At 40.8% G+C, this 18,292-nt stretch overlaps 1 long non-coding RNA gene across 1 annotated transcript; it reads left to right on the top strand.

Annotated features, from left to right (window-relative positions):
- The first annotated feature begins 6,624 nt into the window (after positions 1 to 6,624).
- Positions 6,625 to 17,015, top strand: LOC144588258 (uncharacterized). The gene is made up of 2 exons (XR_013543711.1): positions 6,625 to 9,091; positions 14,849 to 17,015. It is a non-coding gene; the product is annotated as an uncharacterized LOC144588258 (long non-coding RNA).
- Positions 17,016 to 18,292: the final 1,277 nt, after the last annotated feature.

The raw sequence follows: 18,292 nt of genomic DNA, 5'->3' as shown, positions 1-18,292 counted from the left end.
ACAAATACAAGTAGCTCCAGAGCTAATTAAGCGGTTGGGCCAAAGCCGAAAGGACACTTAGCTGTGGACGTTCCTGGAAGTGAAAGGGAAGTCCGATGCTGCAAAGAAAAATACTGCATAAGAACCTGGAATATAAAATCTATTAACCTTGATAAGCTGGATGTGGTCAAACAGGAGATGGCAAGAATAAACACTGACATTGACATCTTGGACATCAGAGAACTAAAATGGATGGGAATGACTGTATTCAATTCAGACTATTACCATATCTACTATTGTGGGGAAGAATCCCATAGAAGAAATGGAGTAGCCCTCATAGTCAATAAAAGAGTGGGAAAAGCTGTACTGAGATACAATCTCAAAAATGATAGAATGATTTCAATAAGAACCCAAAGCAGACCTTTCAACATCACGGTAATCCAAGTTTATGCACCACCCACCGATGCTGAAGAGGCTGGAACTGACCAATTCAATGAAGACTTACAACACCTTCTAGAACTGACACCAAAGAAATATGTGCTTGTCATTATAGGGGACTGAAATGCTAAAGTAGGGAGTCAAGAGATAAAAGGAACAACAGGTAAGTTTAGCCTTGGAGTTCAAAATGAAGCATGGCAAAGGCTAATAGAGTTTTATCAAGAGAACAAGCTGGTCATCACAAACACTCTTTTCCAACAACGTAAGAAGTGACTCTACACATGGACATCACCAGACGTGCAATACCGAAATCAGACTGATTATGTTCTAGGCACCTCCCTCCATTTTCTACATACTATATGTTTAAAGAAGCTTGATGAAGCCATCCATCTCTCACACCTTTCCCCTCATTAAGTGAAGCCTTTCCCTCCTCCTGCTTCCTTGCATTCATCTCCGGTGGAAGCAATCATTCACATTCATAAGCCCCAGATTGCCCAGGGCTGTAAAGCCCTAAACAATCAAGCAGGCTAATCTCTGAAAGAACGGATTTACAAGTGCCCTGCTGCAATGGAGGAAGTAACAGGGAGAGATGGCTTACATTTTGAGGTTTGGCTACAGGGGGTGGGGTGGGTGAAGGGGTAGCACTCTGCTCATCACCCCCGGGATTTTCATTTTTACCCCATTTGGGGTAAATTACCCGCTTCCCGAAAACTGCTCTAGAATGACTTTTATTTCTATTAGAATATAAAGTATACCTCTTTTCATCATTATTCATTTCTCCATCGCAGCCTATACACATTCCCAAGTCTTTCAAATAATCTTTCTTTGAATCTAACAGACTCCATTTTAATGTATTCTCAAAGGCTTTCACGGCTGGGATCTGATGGTAGTTGTGGGTTTTTTGGGCTCTTTGGCCATGTTCTGAAGGTTGTTCTTCCTAACTGGCTGGCATCTTCAGGACAAGAGTCAGAACTCTGTCTAAGAATGGTCAGCCCTGTTATAGCAAATGTCTACATGGAACATCTCGAAAAACAGGCCCTGGCTTTGGCACCCTTCACACCCACAGTCTGGTTCCAATATGTGGATGACACCTTCACAATTTGGAACCATGGTGAAATAAAACTGGGAGAATTTCTAAACCATCTCAACAGCATCCACCCAAATATACAATTCACCATGGAAAAAGAAATAGAGGGCCAACTACCTTTCTTAAATGTCATGGTCATATGCAAAACTGACCTCCTATTGGGACACAAGGTCTACAGAAAACCTACCCACACAGACTGCTACCTACAAAAAACTCCAACCACCAACCACAGCAAAAAAGAGGATTAATCAAAACACTAGTAGACCAGATCAGAACTGTGATGCTAAGTTTCTCGGCACCACACTCAGCCATCTGAATTGGGCTGTACAGGCAAATGGCTACTCCAAAAATGAAATCACAAGATCCATCAAACCAAGAAAACAACAACAAACTGTAGAGGAAAAACAGCCACCCAGAAATAAAGTATTTATTCCATACATCATAGGGGTCACGTACAACATGGGGAAACTTGAAAAACAACAACCTACAAACAGTATTGAGGCCCACTACAAAAATACAACAAATGTTACGGTCAGCAAAGGACAAAAGGGACCCCCTCAACACTGCAGGAGTATACCAGATATCTTGCAGTTGTGGCCAGGTACATACTGAAACCACAAAACGCAGCATCCACACCAGAATCAAAGAAAATGAGCGACACTGCAGACTAAAATAGCTGGAAAAATCGGCAGTAGCTGAACGTGCCCTAAAACAAGCTGGACATGAAATTCTATTTCGAAAAACAGAAGTACTGGACAACACCAGCAATCATTATGTTAGATTGCGCAGGGAAGCCATTGGAATCCACAAACACCAGCAGAGCTTCAACAAAAAAGAAGAAAGTTTAAAACTCCACAAAGCCTGGCTCCCAGCACTGAAAAATGCAGCCTGCAAAAGCTCAATGAACTCTACCCAACTACAAGAACTGGTGATCACTGCACACAAAAGACCAGCTAACAACACTCATCAATAACAGTGACACATCATCTCTCCCCCTTATCACAACAATACACCCAAAACAAAAACACGCTGATCACCACAATCACCCATCTCCTGAAAAGGACAAAAGCTGATCCCACAGCTATACTCAACTATCGAAACAAACTGCACCAGAATACAGACAAGAGTTCTGACTCCTGCCCTCTGAAGATGCCAGCCACAGAGACTGGTGAAACGTTAAGAACAACCTTCAGACCACAGCCAAAGAACCCGAAAAACCCACAGCAACCATCAGACTTCATTTTCTTCTGACCACACATCCCATGCTCTCAAATCATTACATTCACCACAGCCCTTTCTGGGTTCCTGTCCTCAAGAAAATTGTTGCCCTCCCCTTGAGAACTCAGTTTAAGACCCTCCTTATCAGATTAGTTATCCTGTGAGCAAAAACATTCCTTCCAGCAGTAGTAAGGTGCACCCCATCCCTTCCCATTAGACCATCCACATGGAAATGCACATGGTTGAAGAAGCCAATGCATTCCTGGCAGCGCCATCTATGGAGCCAGGTATTCGCCTCTGTTACTCTTCTGTCCCTTTGTGGGCCACATCCTTCAACAGGGACGAGAGATGAAATAATGACATACACGCCCAGGTCCTTCAATTTCCTACCCGTACTGTCACAATCCTTTGTGATATTCTGAAAGGTGTGCTTTGCAGTATCATTGGTTCCCATATGGACCAAAAGGAAGGGGTAAGAGTCAGCGGGCTTGATGAGTCTTGTCAGTCTCTCTGTTATATTGCGAATTTTGGTTCCAGGTAGACAGATTAATCTTGTCAGGCTTGCAGATTGTTGTTTATGTTTCTCTAAGCAAGGGGTCCCCCACCATCACCTCTCTTCTCCTCCGAGGCTTGGTAGGGGCCCCAAGCTGTGCAGATGGTTCCAGGGTCCTCCGGATTTTCTCTTCAGGCTGACAATACTGCTCTTGCTGCTGGTCCATTTCCTGCTTAATAAGAGAGAGAGGCTGGAATCTGTTCTGTAGCTCCAAGCTCTCTGTATAGTTTTTTCTCCTTCTATTTCTATGTGTGACATTCCTTCAAGCATTCATCTCTTGTGTTTGTGAACTGACTTCTTCCTCAGTGAGACTTTCCTTGTTTTCTGAATTTAAGTTGGCATTCTCTGACCTCTCCAAAAAAATCTCCTGCTCCCTAATAGTGCAAAGATTAGAAACACTGGCCTCCAGCTGCCAGACCTTCTCTTCCAAGAGGACCACCAACTTACACTTAGAGCATTTGTACCCACGCACCTCATTTGGCAAGAAAGCAAACATGCCACAGGTGTTACAAGTGAGTGCAGCAGATCCTGCATTCTCCATCTCAACTGATTGGTCAGTGAATTAAAAAGAGAGAAAGTCTGATCTTTTCCCTAAAAGTTCCCTGCTACCCCAGATATATGCACTCCTATTTAACAAGTTAGAGTCTAAAAAAATTAAATCAGAGAATTAAATCAGCTAAACCCCTGCTCCCTCAGACCGTGTGGTCAGGGAGAACAAAGGTCAAAGCAAATACACCCTTGCAAGCCTAAAAAGGTCAGAAGCCTGGGCGCGGGGAACCACACCTTCTGTTTCCTCTGCAGGAAAAGGGCTTAAAGTAAGATAATTAATTTTTTTACATGTTATTTTATAATTTACTTAACTTGTGTAGTTAAAATAATGTGTGAATATTACTTCATTGTTTGTAGTAACCCTTGCTGTGTCAAAAAGACACCAGTGGAAAGATAATTATGTTGCTTATGGGTTTACTTGTACAACAGAGAAAAACAATACCAAACTACCACAATGCATTTTACTTTGCAAGATATTTTCAAACTCCATTCTCAAACCATTGATTAGAACATTTCAGTCATCAACATGGTGGTGAACCTGTAGGACATTCAATTAACATCTTGAAGTCTAAGAAGGCAGAATTTAATACCGGCAGTACTATCACAAAATTTGACTTTGCAGCAGTTCAGAAGACTTCATTAGAAGCTTGTTACTAGGTGGCATATCTGTGTGCTGGGGGGGGGGGGGAAGCCTCAACAAAAATAGCTTTTGGCACCATGACCCAATGGGCACCAGAATTAAATAAGTAGTTGTCATAGTCCAGGATATCCCACGCAGTCCTACACCCAGGGCAAGGGCACCAGGACCTAGTCTACCACACAGGGTATCGTGTCCCAAGGCACTCACTGTGCAATTTGTTGTGACTAAGCAGAGGCAGGACCGCAAGGCTGAGAACACAGAGCAGGAATAAGATGTCAAGATGTAGAGGGCAAACAGCAGCAAGAGCAGGGACCAAGGCAGGAACAGGAACAATGGAAGCAAGACACAGATATGTAGGTGACAAGAGCAGTAACACCACAGCAGCAAGGAACACCACAGCTAAAAACCTTTGTTGCTGAGGCAAGCTGTAGGAGGGAGAACCTTAAACAGGCCTTCCCTCCAGGCTTCCAGGTGAGTCTCATGACTAGCCCAGCAGCTGCTACACAGGCCAGGGCCTGAGCCTGCAAACACCAAGACACTCCTGGCTCCCGCAGCTCCCAGGACATACAGCCAGATCCTGACAGTAGTTAATTATCTTCTAAACCAGCACTAATATATATTGTGTTATTGAAATGGCTTGATAACTGACATTTTCAGCACAAAAGTCTTATAAGCATTATGGGAATCTCTACTGAGCAGTCTAGCCATTCTGTATTAGCTGTAGAGCAGTGGTTCTTAACTTTGGGTTACTCAGGTGTTTTTGGACTGCAACTCCCAGAAGCCTTCACCACCAGCTGTGCTGGCTGGGGTTTCTGAGAGTTGCAGTTCAAAAACACCTGAGTAACCCAAGGTTAAGAACCAGTGCTGTAGAGAATTTTTGCTTTGAGTTCATCATGGATTTACCCAGAATACACTTCTAATTCCATATTGACTGTTTCACTAAGGCACTGATAAAGCAGGATTATAACATTTTGGTTCTAGCAAATATTGGTACAAGTAAGAATTTTTTTTTCACTATCTGCCACATCTTCATCTTACCAGTATTCAGTTTCAGTTGGCTGAGTTTCATCTACCCTCACCCCTCGGCCCAACACTAGTTAAGGTTCTGCACAGTCACACACAGGTCAGTTGTAGCAGAAATAGAATTGGATATTGTCTCTGTGTTGGTGATAACTCACCCAAAATACTCTATTGACCTAATCAAGAAACACATACATACATACATACATACATACATACATACATACATACATACATACATACATACATACATACATACATACATACATACATACATACATACATACATACATGCCGTATTTTTTGCTCCATAAGGCGCACCTCTCCATAAGACGCACCAAATTTTTAGGAGAAGAAAACAGGAAAATCTGAAGATGCCGGCCACAGAGACTGGTGAAATGTTAGGAAGAGCAACCTTCAGAACACAGCCAAAGAGCCTGAAAAGCCCACAACAACCAATACAGTGGTGCCTCGCTGAATGATTTTAATTGGTTCCAAAAAAACACATCGCTATGGGAAAACATCGCTAAGCGAAACACGTTTTCCCATAGAGATGCATTGAAAATCAGATAATTGCCATCCTTAAGCGAAAATCGCCATAGGAAACATCACTAAGTGATACAATGTTTCCCCCATTGGAATGCATTGAAGCCTATTGAATGCATTTCAATGGTTTTGCGATGCCCGTTTTCATTATTTCTAAAGTGTCTTAAAATGTTCAAAAACTGTGTTAAATGCTTGGAATCGTTAGTGCACCTTCTAAAACATGTGCAAACTTAATTTGGCTTTGTTCTGACTCTTTGTTAATTTTTAGTGAATTTTTCCCCCCATTGAAATGCATTGAACCCAAGTTTGACAGCTGTCAAACGGGCACTTCAATGCATTCCAATGGGGGAGAAACAAATTCATGAAAAATTAACGAAGACTCAGAAACTGTTTTAAATGCTTGGATTTGTTAGAGCATCTTGTAAAACATGTGCAAACTTACTATGGCTTTGTTCTGAGTCTTCGTTAATTTTTGGTGAATTTTGTTCTCCCCCATTGGAATGCATTGACGTGCCCATTTGACACCTGTCAAACTTAGGTTCAATGCATTTCAATGGGGGGGGAAATTCACCAAAAATTAACGGTCAGAACAAAGCCAAATTAAGTTTGCACCCATTTTAGAAGGTGCACTAACGATTCCAAGCATTTAAAACAGTTTTTGAACATTTTAAGACACTTTTAAAATTGCAAAACGGACATCGTTAAGCGAAACAGGGGACCCAAAATGCATTCGCTATGCAAAGCATGGTCCCGAAATCACTAAGTGAAAATCGCCCATAGGAAACATCGTTAAACGATGCGGAAAATTCTTTTAAAAAACCATCGTTAAGCGAATACATCGTTAAACGAAGCAATCGCTAAGCGAGGCAGCACTGTAATCTGTTTTCTTCTCCTAAAAATTTGGTGAGCCTTATGGAGAGGTCTGTCTTATGGAACACACCCTAGGACCCTTTGGAGGCTCACCCTGCCCCCCCCCGGGGGCCCAGAGGGGGGCAAAATCACTGCCTTCAGGGACTCTTCTAAAGCTTCCCAAGCCTCAAAAGAGTCCCAGAAGGTGCCGATTTTGCCCCCTCTGGCCCTGTGGGGGAGTAGGGGGAGCCTCCAAATGGTCCATTCCAGGACCCTTGCAAGTATCCCCCCACCCCCCACTGGGCCAGCAGGGGCAAAATCACCAGCTTCCAGGACCTTTTCTGAGCCTTTCAAGCCTCAGAAAAGGTCCTAGAAGCTGGCAGTTTCGCCCCCGCTGGCCCACCGGGGGTGAGGGGAGCCTCACAAGGGTCCTGGAAGGCTCACTTGGATCCTTGCAAGGCTTCCCCCACCCCCACAGCATTTTTGCATGCAGTCAAGTTTTGTGGATTGAGAGTGAAGAGGAGAAGAAAATTTTACTTTTGACTTTATGAGACAACATATATCAGCATCAAGATGTCTACTACTACTCCAGAAGCTAACACATCCACTCAACGTGTTCACCTGGGTGTAAGTAACAGCAGTGGTGTATATGCAATCCCAAAGCTGAACCAGAACAACTTTCAAATGTGGGACGCAAGATTAAGAGTTTCCCTTCAAGTACAGGACTGTTTAGATGCTATAGACCAAGATATACCTGAAAGCCAGCCAGCACACAATGAATATAAAATTAAAGAAGCAAAGGCTATAATGTTGTTATACTCTTGTATAGAAGATCATGAAACTCCATTAGTAACTAAATATAAAACAGCTAAAGGACTATATGGTGCTTTAAGAAAGAAATACTGCACTAAATCAAGTAAAAACATAATATTTCTGAAGGAAAGGTTATATAGTATGAGAATGAAAGAAGGAACTAACATTAATGAGCATTTAGATGAAATGTTGAAAATTGTCACAGAGCTTCAAGCTGCAGGGGCAGAAATATCGGATACTGAGTTCCACACTTGCATATTACTTATTCTACCACAGTCCTATGCAAATCAGAAAGCTATGCTTGAGTGCATAGCTGAGGTGGACTTGGAATACACAATTGCCTATTTAAGAGATTCAGGATTAAAAAGGGCAATGGACAATTTACCTGAAAAATTGCCTATATTAAGAATGAGACCTGATCCTGAAGAAAGGCGATGTTATATATGTTTAAAGGTTGGACATATTGCCAAATGTTGTAGATTTAAAGGCACAGGGACTCAAATACCAAGAGGTACAAGTACTAGTATTGAAAGAGCGGCCCCTAGTGTCCAAAGACATTTCAGCAGTCATATAAATTTTAGAACATCACAAGGAAGACCAAGCATGAATTACAAGCAAAGATCTAATGATGGTAAAATTGCTCATAACAAGAAAGTATTTCAAATATCTGATTATGAAGGCATGGATGATAACAGACATTTCCTTCTAGACAGTGGTAGTTTCATACACATTTGCCGATTTAGAGAATGCTTCAGTCAACTCGACACACAGAATAGACCAAGAATACTGCAAGCAAATCAAGAAAGCTTTAAAGTGCTTGGAACTGGAACAGTACCTTTAAAAGTTCTAACTTCTAAAAATGAGGTGGTAGATCTAACATTGACAGACGTTGCTTATGTTCCTGAGGCTTCTAATAATTTACTGGGTACTAAAACAATTGTAAAAAATGGTTACACTGTAGTCCTTAAAGGTGACTCAGGAAAGGTCATCAATGATGAAACTGGTCTAGTACTAAAGGTTGAAGAAAAAGATGGTTTTCATTATATAATTGATGTTAGTGATGATTTACATAATGTAGTAGATGAAGGAACATCTGTATGCCAAATAAGGCAAGAGAGATATGATCACAAAAATTGTCTTTACTCATGGCATGTAAAATTAGGACACAGAAATATGCAGAGTATTGAAAAACTACTGGCAGAATGTGAAATAGATGCCTATAAATGTGATAAGTCAAAAGAAAGATGTGAAATCTGTATAAAGGCAAAGGGAACTACTCCTAGTTACACAGGGAAGAATAACATACAGGATTGTGACGGCTGCGATGACGTCACCTGCCTATCATGGTTATGCTGGAACCCATCTGCCTATAGCAGAGCAGGAGGTGGGACTCCAGGAGGTGGAGCTGTGTATATAAGGGGGGGGGAGTGAATGATGTGAGTCAGTTAGTTAGGAGTTAGGAGTTAAGAGTTTTGGAGTTAAGAGTCAGGAGGAGTTAAGGTCTGAATGATAGTGTGTATGAGGGGATACTTTATTATTACTGATTGCCTTTTTATTTCAGTTGATAAAGTGATTTACCATTCTTTCTGTTGTTATCAATAAAATACAAGTTTTTATTTTTAAAATCATACATTTGTCTGAAGAGTCTTATGAAGGAGTGGTTGGTGGCAGTGTAAATAAAGTGTGAATGAGAGAGTGTCCTGACCATTGTGACGTGAAAGAGGAATGTCACAAAGAAAATTGGTGCCAGCGTGTGGGATACGAGTTGGCCAGTTGGCCAGTAAAGCCTTGGCTAAAGTGGCAGGAGCAAAAGGACTTCAGTGAGGGTCACCTGAAGTGGAGAGCGTGGGTAACTCTCTAGGATTTGTCTCAAGGGGAGCAAATCTAGTGGAGAGGCGCTCAAGCTTCAGTGTGAGAGGACTGTTGTATGAGCTCTGTAGTGGCCATTTTGTGAGGGAGAGTAGCCCCAAAGCAGAGACTGTGGCGAGTTGGTCAGAGTGTCCTGAGTTAGGTGAACTCTGAGAGGACAGACCAAGCCCAGCAAAGCTGAGGGATCTCCATTTTAAACAGCTCCAGTGAGTGGAGAGAGCTGTGGTGATTCTAAAGGCAGTAATATAAAATAAGTATCCTTAGTTGGCAAGAGGCCCAGAAAAGGGGAAAAGAAGATGACATAGAAGCTTAGTTACAGTTTCTAGTGTCAGATCAGCTGGAACACACTGCTAATATATATCAGACCTTAACACAGAAAGGGGAAAAGTATTTTAAACAGAGGCTTGGAAATAGTCAGGAGCCTTTTGTGTAAGAAACATGCCTTTGACGTGCAGTAGAATGGCTGAAAGTGAGCCTAAATCTCCAGAGATGTCTGAGGGAACTGGAGAGGTGATTGATGGAGAAGGGGACAGATTTACCTCAGAGCGGGAGGAAGAAATTAATGGGGAACAGTTATCATAACTGAGGCAAATTCAATTAGCCCAGGAACATGAATATAGAATGAGACAATTGGAAAGGGAGGCTGAGAGAGAGAGAATTGCCCTAGAGAGGGAGGAAAGAGAGAGACAATTTGAACTGGAGAAACAGCGTATGGCATTGGAGATAAGAAGAATGGAATTACTGAACCAGAACAATAATAATAATAGGGAAAATGAGGAGAGGCAATTATCAAAAGCAGATTTAAAGAAATTTCCATCCTATAAACAAGGGGATTCAGTTGAAGCGTTCCTTACAAGTTTTGAGAGAGCAGCCTCAGATTTTTCTCTCAGAGAAGCAGAGAAAATGGTAGTTTTAAGGTCTCTGATTAGTGGGAAAATGGCAGAAATATATGCTGATATGCCAATAGAACTCAGTAAAGATTACTCAGAGTTTAAAAAGTTGGTTTTTCTTAGATTTGGCATTAATTCAGAACACCTCAGACAGAAATTCAGAAAGCTCACCAAGAAATCAGATGAAACTTTCACACAGCTGGGTTATAACTTAGAGAGATGTTTGGACAGGTGGTTGGAACAGGAAAATGTACAGACTTTTCAACAGTTAAAAAATATTGTAGGTTTGGAGCAGTTCTATTCCTTGCTCCGTGGTGAACTTAAATATTTGGTTCAGGAAAGGAAACCTACTGACATTAGACAGGCTGTGCAGATTGCTGATTTTATTTCACAAATAAGGGGCCCTGTAAGTTATGAGGAAAAAGGTATGAGGAAAATATGGGACCCAAAGTACTCCAAAGAGCCAGGTCAGGGTCAGGCTAAAATGGGCAGCCATTTTGTGTGTAAAACTTCTGGGCAGATCCAGCACAGGAACCAGATTTTGGAGGGAAAAGAAAAATCAGAAAAGTTCACTAACAGAGGCTCATGGGGAGATAAAATTTGCTTTGCTTGTCAAGGCAGGGGACACATTGCTTCCCAGTGTTTTAACACAACTCAAAAGAAAGAAATTTCTCCTCAGAAAGTGAATTTGAAAGAGGCAAAGTCTGTGTATTGGATACAGAACAGCCAAATGAGTCCCTCTAGAGATACAGTAGCCCTGTTGCCATGGGAACGCAGCCAGAAGCAGCAGCTACCTCTTCAGAAATGGATACATCTAGTGGCCTGAGTACAGAATATGAGGATCTGCCAATAGCTGAAATAAGACATTGTTTGTACATTCAGATAAATTCTCAGCTACTGGAATCAGCTGGGGACAGAATAAAATTTTTAGGACAGAATTACACTGCTTTACGAGACACTTGATCACAAGTTTCGATCTGCCACTCTGATATTGTACCTCAGGAATGTATAATTCCTGGTCAGAATATGACTCTCAGAGGAATTGGGAAGGAGTTAGTGAGCTTGCCTGTGGCAGATGTTTTAGTTGATTATCAAGGATGGCGGGGAGTTTGGCGAATGGGGGTTTCTTCTCAAATTCCTACACCTTGTCTTATTGGCACTGACTTAACAAAGCATGTCAAGAGTGCCTTGGTGATTACGCGATCACAACCTGAACAAAGGGAAGCTAGTAATGGTACTGGCTCTCAAGAACAAGAAGAGAACATACCCCAGGCTGAGGCGTTTTGTTAGAAATACCTCAGAAAAGTGTATTTGCCAGGGATCAGATAGCAGACCCCACTTTAAAAAGATGTTTTGAAGAGGTGGATGACAGAGAATTAATGCTTGAATGTCCTGAACGTTTCATTATAAAGTGTGGGTTGCTCTATAAGGAAAAACTGATTAATATGGTAAAGGGAGGGCCTGAGATTAAAAAGCAGTTGGTTGTTCCTGATAAATATCGCCCTATGCTGCTAGAAAAGGGACATGCAGACATTTTCTCAGCTCATTTGGGGATAAATAAGACCAAACAGAGAATAGCCCAAAACTTTTATTGGCCTGATATGGGAAAACATATTAGGAGTTTCTGCCAGAGATGCGTTGTATGTCAAAAACAGGGACATAACCGTGACAAGACAAAAGCAAAGCTGTGTCCTTTACCAGTAATTTCAACACCTTTTAAACGTCTAGGAGTGGATATCATAGGTCCATTGCCCACAGTCACTAAGCGAGGGAACAGATTTATTTTAACCATTGTGGACCATGCCACTAGGTACCCTGAGGCAATTCCTTTACGAAACATAGAGACCCAGACTGTAGCGGAGGCTTTAGTAAATTATATGAGTAGAATGGGTTTCCCTTCTGAGATTATCACAGACTTAGGAACCTCTTTTACATCCAGACTTATGAAAAGGTTATGGCAGATCTGTGGGATCAGACACCTCGAAACTTCTCCTTATCACCCAGAATGTAACGGGTTAACGGAAAGATTTAATGGTACACTCATCAGGATGATCAGAGCTTACTTACAGGAGAATCCAAATAATTGGGACCAAAAGTTACAACTACTCTTATATGCATACAGATCAGTCCCACAGGAAAGTACTGGGTTTAGTCTTTTCGAGCTATTATTTGGGAGACATGTAAGGGGACCACTAGATTTAATCAAGCAGAATTGGGAACAGTGTATTGAAGATGATCCGCACAATGTAGTAACTTATATTGATTCACTAATGAACTGCCTCAAGAGAAATATGGATTTGGCTGTGGAAAATTTAACAACTAAAAAGGCCAAACAGAAACAGTGGTATGACAAACGAGCACGAGAACGTCAATTCAACCCAGGGGATGAGGTTCTTAGGCTGAGACCCATTAAAGGGAACAAATTACAACTTAAATGGGATGGACCATATAGAGTGATTCAGAAAATGAGTGACCTTAATTATATTATTGAGGACAATGGAAGTTTAGGCAGGAGGGTTGTTCATGTCAATGCCCTTAAGCCCTATTATAGAGAAACGAACCAGGTGCTGTTTGCCATGAAAGCTGCTGATAAAGAGGAACATGAGTTACCCTTCTGGGAAGGGAGGGGTCAGCAGAAGTTTAATCCACAAGATGTGCAGATCAGCCCTAATCTATCTAGTGAACAGCAGAGTAGTCTTAGGACTCTGGTTACAAAATATCAAGAAGTGTTCTCAAGCAAGCCTGGTGTTGCGAAGGGAGTGCTACACAGGATTGACACAGGGAATGCTTCCCCTCAATCTGTAACACCATATAGAGTAACAGGTCCTTATGTAGAGAAAGTGCGCAAACAACTGGATGAAATGCTGAAAGACCAAATTATTGTACCCTCTTCTAGTGCTTGGTCAGCCCCGGTAGTCTTAGTGGACAAGCCGGATGGTTCCATCAGGTTCTGCGTGGACTACAGAAAGTTAAATGCAGTAACCAAACCTGATGCGTATCCTATGCCCAGGCTTGATGACCTAATTGAAACCATTGGGGGTTGCAGATTCATATCTTGTCTGGACCTAACGAAAGGGTTCTGGCAAGTAAGAATTGACCCAAAGGACCAAGAGAAAACAGCATTTTGTAGTCCATTTGGTCTGTTTGAATTCTGGGTTCTTAGTTTTGGCCTGTGAAATTCACCAGCTACATTTCAAAGGCTCATGGACAAAACTTTGCAAGGGCTCAGTGCATTTACTGTGGCTTATATCGATGACATTGGGGTATTTAGCAACACATGGCTAGATCACCTATATCATTTAGAGATAGTGCTACAAAGACTAAAAGACGCTGGGTTAACTGTCAAAGCCAGTAAGTGTCAGCTAGGTAGCACTGAAATGAAATACTTGGGTCATAGAGTTGGAGGAGGTCTTATCAAACCCCTAGAGGCCAAGATAGATGCAATCCTTAAATGGCCCAGACCCAATACCAAAAAGAAAGTGAGATCCTTTTTAGGTCTGGTACGGTACTATAGAACGTTTATACCCTGCTTTAGTGAAATTGCTGCACCAATGACAGAGCTAACGAAGAAAAGGAGCAGTGACCGTGTTTCCTGGTCCCAAGATTGCGAGGTGGTGTTTGGTCGGCTGAAAGAAGCTTTAACCAACCATCCTGTGCTGCATGCTCCTGACTTCAGCAGAGAGTTTATCATCTATACCGACGCATCCAATGCCGGTGTTGGAGCGGTGCTGTGTCAACAAGATGACGACGGAGACCAACATCCTGTGTTGTACCTAAGCAAGAAGCTGAATCCAAGTGAGAAGAACATGTCTACCATTGAGAAGGAGTGTTGGGCCATCGTTTTTGCAATTAAGAAATTGAAAGCCTACATCTGGGGTCGTCATTTTACCTTGTGCACTGATCACTCACCTCTAATGTGGCTAAGGACAATGAAAGCCCAGAACAGTAAGCTGATGAGGTGGGTGCTTCTCTTACAGGACTATGACTTTGAGGTTAAGGTGGTCAGAGGGACTCTGAACTGTGTGGCTGACGCCTTATCCAGAAGACCAGAAGACAACGGATGAACTTATATGGACATTTAAAGTATATGTGAATGTAAATGGTTATATTATGTGTTGAAATGTCGAGTGTGTTTTCAATGCATTATTATATATGCTTTTATTGTTTAAAGTAAGTAGTGGTAAGTATAGGTATGCTTAGAAATGTGTTATTTTATGAGTGCTATTGAAATGTTGCAGATAATAATGTAATTTGCTTGCTGTTGTTTTGTGTTGAAAAGCACTATAGCTTTTCATCACAAAACAACTTATTAAGGGGGAAGGTATGTGACGGCTGCGATGACGTCACCTGCCTATCATGGTTATGCTGTAACCCATCTGCCTATAGCAGAGCAGGAGGTGGGACTCCAGGAGGTGGAGCTGTGTATATAAGGGGGGGGAGTGAATGATGTGAGTCAGTTAGTTAGGAGTTACGAGTTAAGAGTTTTGGAGTTAAGAGTCAGGAGGAGTTAAGGTCTGAATGATAGTGTGTATGAGGGGATACTTTATTATTACTGATTGCCTTTTTATTTCAGTTGATAAAGTGATTTACCATTCCTTCTGTTGTTATCAATAAAATACAAGTTTTTATTTTTAAAATCATACATTTGTCTGAAGAGTCTTATGAAGGAGTGGTTGGTGGCAGCGTAAATAAAGTGTGAATGAGAGAGTGTCCTGACCATTGTGACGTGAAAGAGGAATGTCACAAGGATAAAGAATTTTTAGAATAGGTTTATTCAGATTTGGTTGGTTCCATGCCATTATCCGCAGGCAATAACAAATATTTCCTTACCTTTACAGAGTCTAAAAGTAAATATACTTATGTATATATACTTAAAAGTAAAGATGAGACTCTTGAAAATTTTAAATGTTATATAGCTGCCATTAAGAACTGGTTTGGTAAAGCCCCTTTAGCATTACGTACAGACGGAGGAGGAGAGTACTGTAATGCTGAGTTTAAGAGATTTTTGGAACAAGAAGGGATTGAACATAGAGTAACTATACCTTATTCTCTATAACAAAATGGATGCTCTGAAAAGCTAAACTGTACATTGCAGGAAATGATTAGATCAATGCTAATGCAAGCTGGATTACCCGCTTCCTTATGGGCGGAAGCGGTAGTTACAGCAACCTATCTGCATAACAGAATTCCTAGTGGAATAACCGGTAAAACACCATTTGAACTATGGTATGGAAAAAGGCCTGGTTTGAAACACATAAAAACTTTTGGTGCAAGAGCATATGCACATGTCCCAAAGGAAAGGAGGGGAAAACTTGATCCTCGAACTGAAATAGGAATTATTGTTGGGTATCCCATTGCAGCGAAAGGGTATAGAATTTGGAACCCTGACACTCGTGAAATAAAATGTTGCAATGTTGTATATGTTAATGAAAAACCTGTAAAACAACAGTTGAGTGAATCCATAGTGACAACTGACTCAGAGTATAGAAACTGTTTCAGAGGAATTGGTCAATTGGTTATCTGCAGAGACCACTGGTCAACCAGCAGGTCCATCCTCTGAGAGTGTAACCGAAACAGAAGAGGAAGCAGAAACTGGACCAAAAGAAACAGAAATAACAACTTCTGTAAGACGATCAGAATGGGTCAATAAAGGGAAACAACCAGTAAGATATGGATATTGTGAAAATCTGCGTGAAATTAGGGAACCGGCAAATTGGAATAAGGTCAATAAATTACCTATTTCTGAGAGGGAAAAATGGATGGAAGCCATGAAAGAAGAATATCATTACAAGAGAGAGAAGTTTGGACCCTCACAAATTTACCCCCTAACAGACAAGCTATTGGGAGTAAATGGGTTTATAAAATTAAATATAATCCAGAAGGCAGCATGGATAGATATAAGGCACGTTTGGTTGCAAAGGTTTTTCCCAGAAATATGGGATTGATTATTTTGAAACTTTTGCACCAGTAATTAACCATACAACACTTAGGATACTTCTTGGTGTAGCAGGTTCAAAAAATATGTTTGTGGAACATCTAGATGTTAAAACAGCTTTCCTTAATGGAGACCTTTTTGAAGAAATGCCTCGTGGCACAGTGGTTAAAACGCTGTACTGCAGCTAAAACTGTGCTCACGACCTGGGGTTCAAACCTCAGCCTTCCATCCTTCCGAGGTCGGTAAAATGAGTACCCAGCTTGCTGGGGGGGCAATGTGTAGCCTGTATAATTAAAAATTGTAAACCGCCCGGAAAGTGCTTGTAGCGCTATGGGGCAGTATATAAGTCCAATAAATAAATAAATAAATAAAATAAATTTCAAGAAAAGGGACAAGAAAATCTTGTTTGTAAACTTAATAAGAGTGTATATGGACTTAAACAATCAGCCAAAAGTTGGTATGATAAATTAACAGATCTCCTACACTGCCAAGCTTTTAAGCAAGGGAAGGCTGGTCCTTGTCTATATATGACATTTAAGGATGGACAATACCAATATATTCTAACATATGTAGATGAATTATTAATATGCTGCCAACATAAAGAGGATATTAAAGAAATAGCTGATAAATTTAAAAGGGAAATAGAGATTAAACAACTAGGAGAAGTAAAACATTATCTTGGAATGGAAGTAGAAAGACTCAATGATGGGAGTTTCCTTTTAAGTCAGAAACAAAAAATCATAGATTTTATTGAATCAGTTGGCATGAAAAACTGTAAAGCAGTGAGTACTCCATTAGAACCAGCCTGTTTAAAATTAAAAGATGGACAACCACTTAAATCTAATAATGAATATCAAGAAGCTATAGGCAAGCTCCTTTATTTAAGTAAAACTACGAGGCTTGATATTACAGCAGCTGTTAGTTTTCTAAGTAGAAAAGTGAGTTCACCAAACCATCATGATTGGAGTGCCATAAAGAGAGTGGCAAGGTATTTGAAGGGAACAGAAAATCTAAAATTAAAGATATTACCTTGTGATAAACCTAGATTAATTGGATATATGGATGCTAGTTGGGAAGAAGAATCAACAATCTATAAATCAACCAGTGGATACCTGTTTTATTATGGAAACAATCTTATTGACTGGGCCAGTAGGAAACAAAACATTGTGGCCCAATCTTCAGCAGAAGCGGAATGCATTTCAGCAGCAAACGCATGTAGTGGTTTAGAATGGATTTTTGATCTCTTGAAGGATTTTGGAATTGAAGAATCTACTCCCATAACGATGTTTGAAAACAATCAAGCGTGCATTACAATTTGTAGATCAGAGAGCACGAAAGTTAGGAGTAGAGCAACAGGGCTAAAATGTCAACTTGTAAAAGATTTGTATCAGAAGGGATTTATTGATATTGAATATTGCCCTACCAATGAAATGGTAGCGGATATCCTGACAAAACCGTTGGTAAAAGAAAATTTTATACATCTTCGGGAAATGTTAAATATGTTTAATGTTAACACCAGCAGAATTGATCATGGGCTATGTAATCGATTATGTAACCAAAATTGTATCCATGTTACATCTTGAGAAGGGGTGTTGTAATATCAATATGTAACATGTCTTTCTTTTTAATGGATAACCTTGAAAGGAACCTCATGTGTTCCCTGTAATTAACTAGCCTTATAAATGTAGTCTGTTTCACCCTCTATCTCCGCACCCTCCCTCGGACGGTGCAAAGCTACGAGCAAGCCAGAACCTTTTGAGTTTGCCTACTTATCGGCGTTACCTTGACTGCTGTTGCTTATTTTGCTCAATTATATGGTATGTAATATGTTTTAGATGTTGTTTGTTTATTAGGAATTCCCGTATACCTTTTCCCTAAGAGACTTAGATAAAGTATATTTTGAACA

Source organism: Pogona vitticeps, chromosome 3 (assembly GCF_051106095.1).
Source record: "Pogona vitticeps strain Pit_001003342236 chromosome 3, PviZW2.1, whole genome shotgun sequence".
NCBI classification, from domain to species: domain Eukaryota; kingdom Metazoa; phylum Chordata; class Lepidosauria; order Squamata; family Agamidae; genus Pogona; species Pogona vitticeps.
The sequence above is the reverse complement of the archived record's forward strand: the minus strand, read 5'-3'. Positions and strand labels throughout refer to the sequence as shown.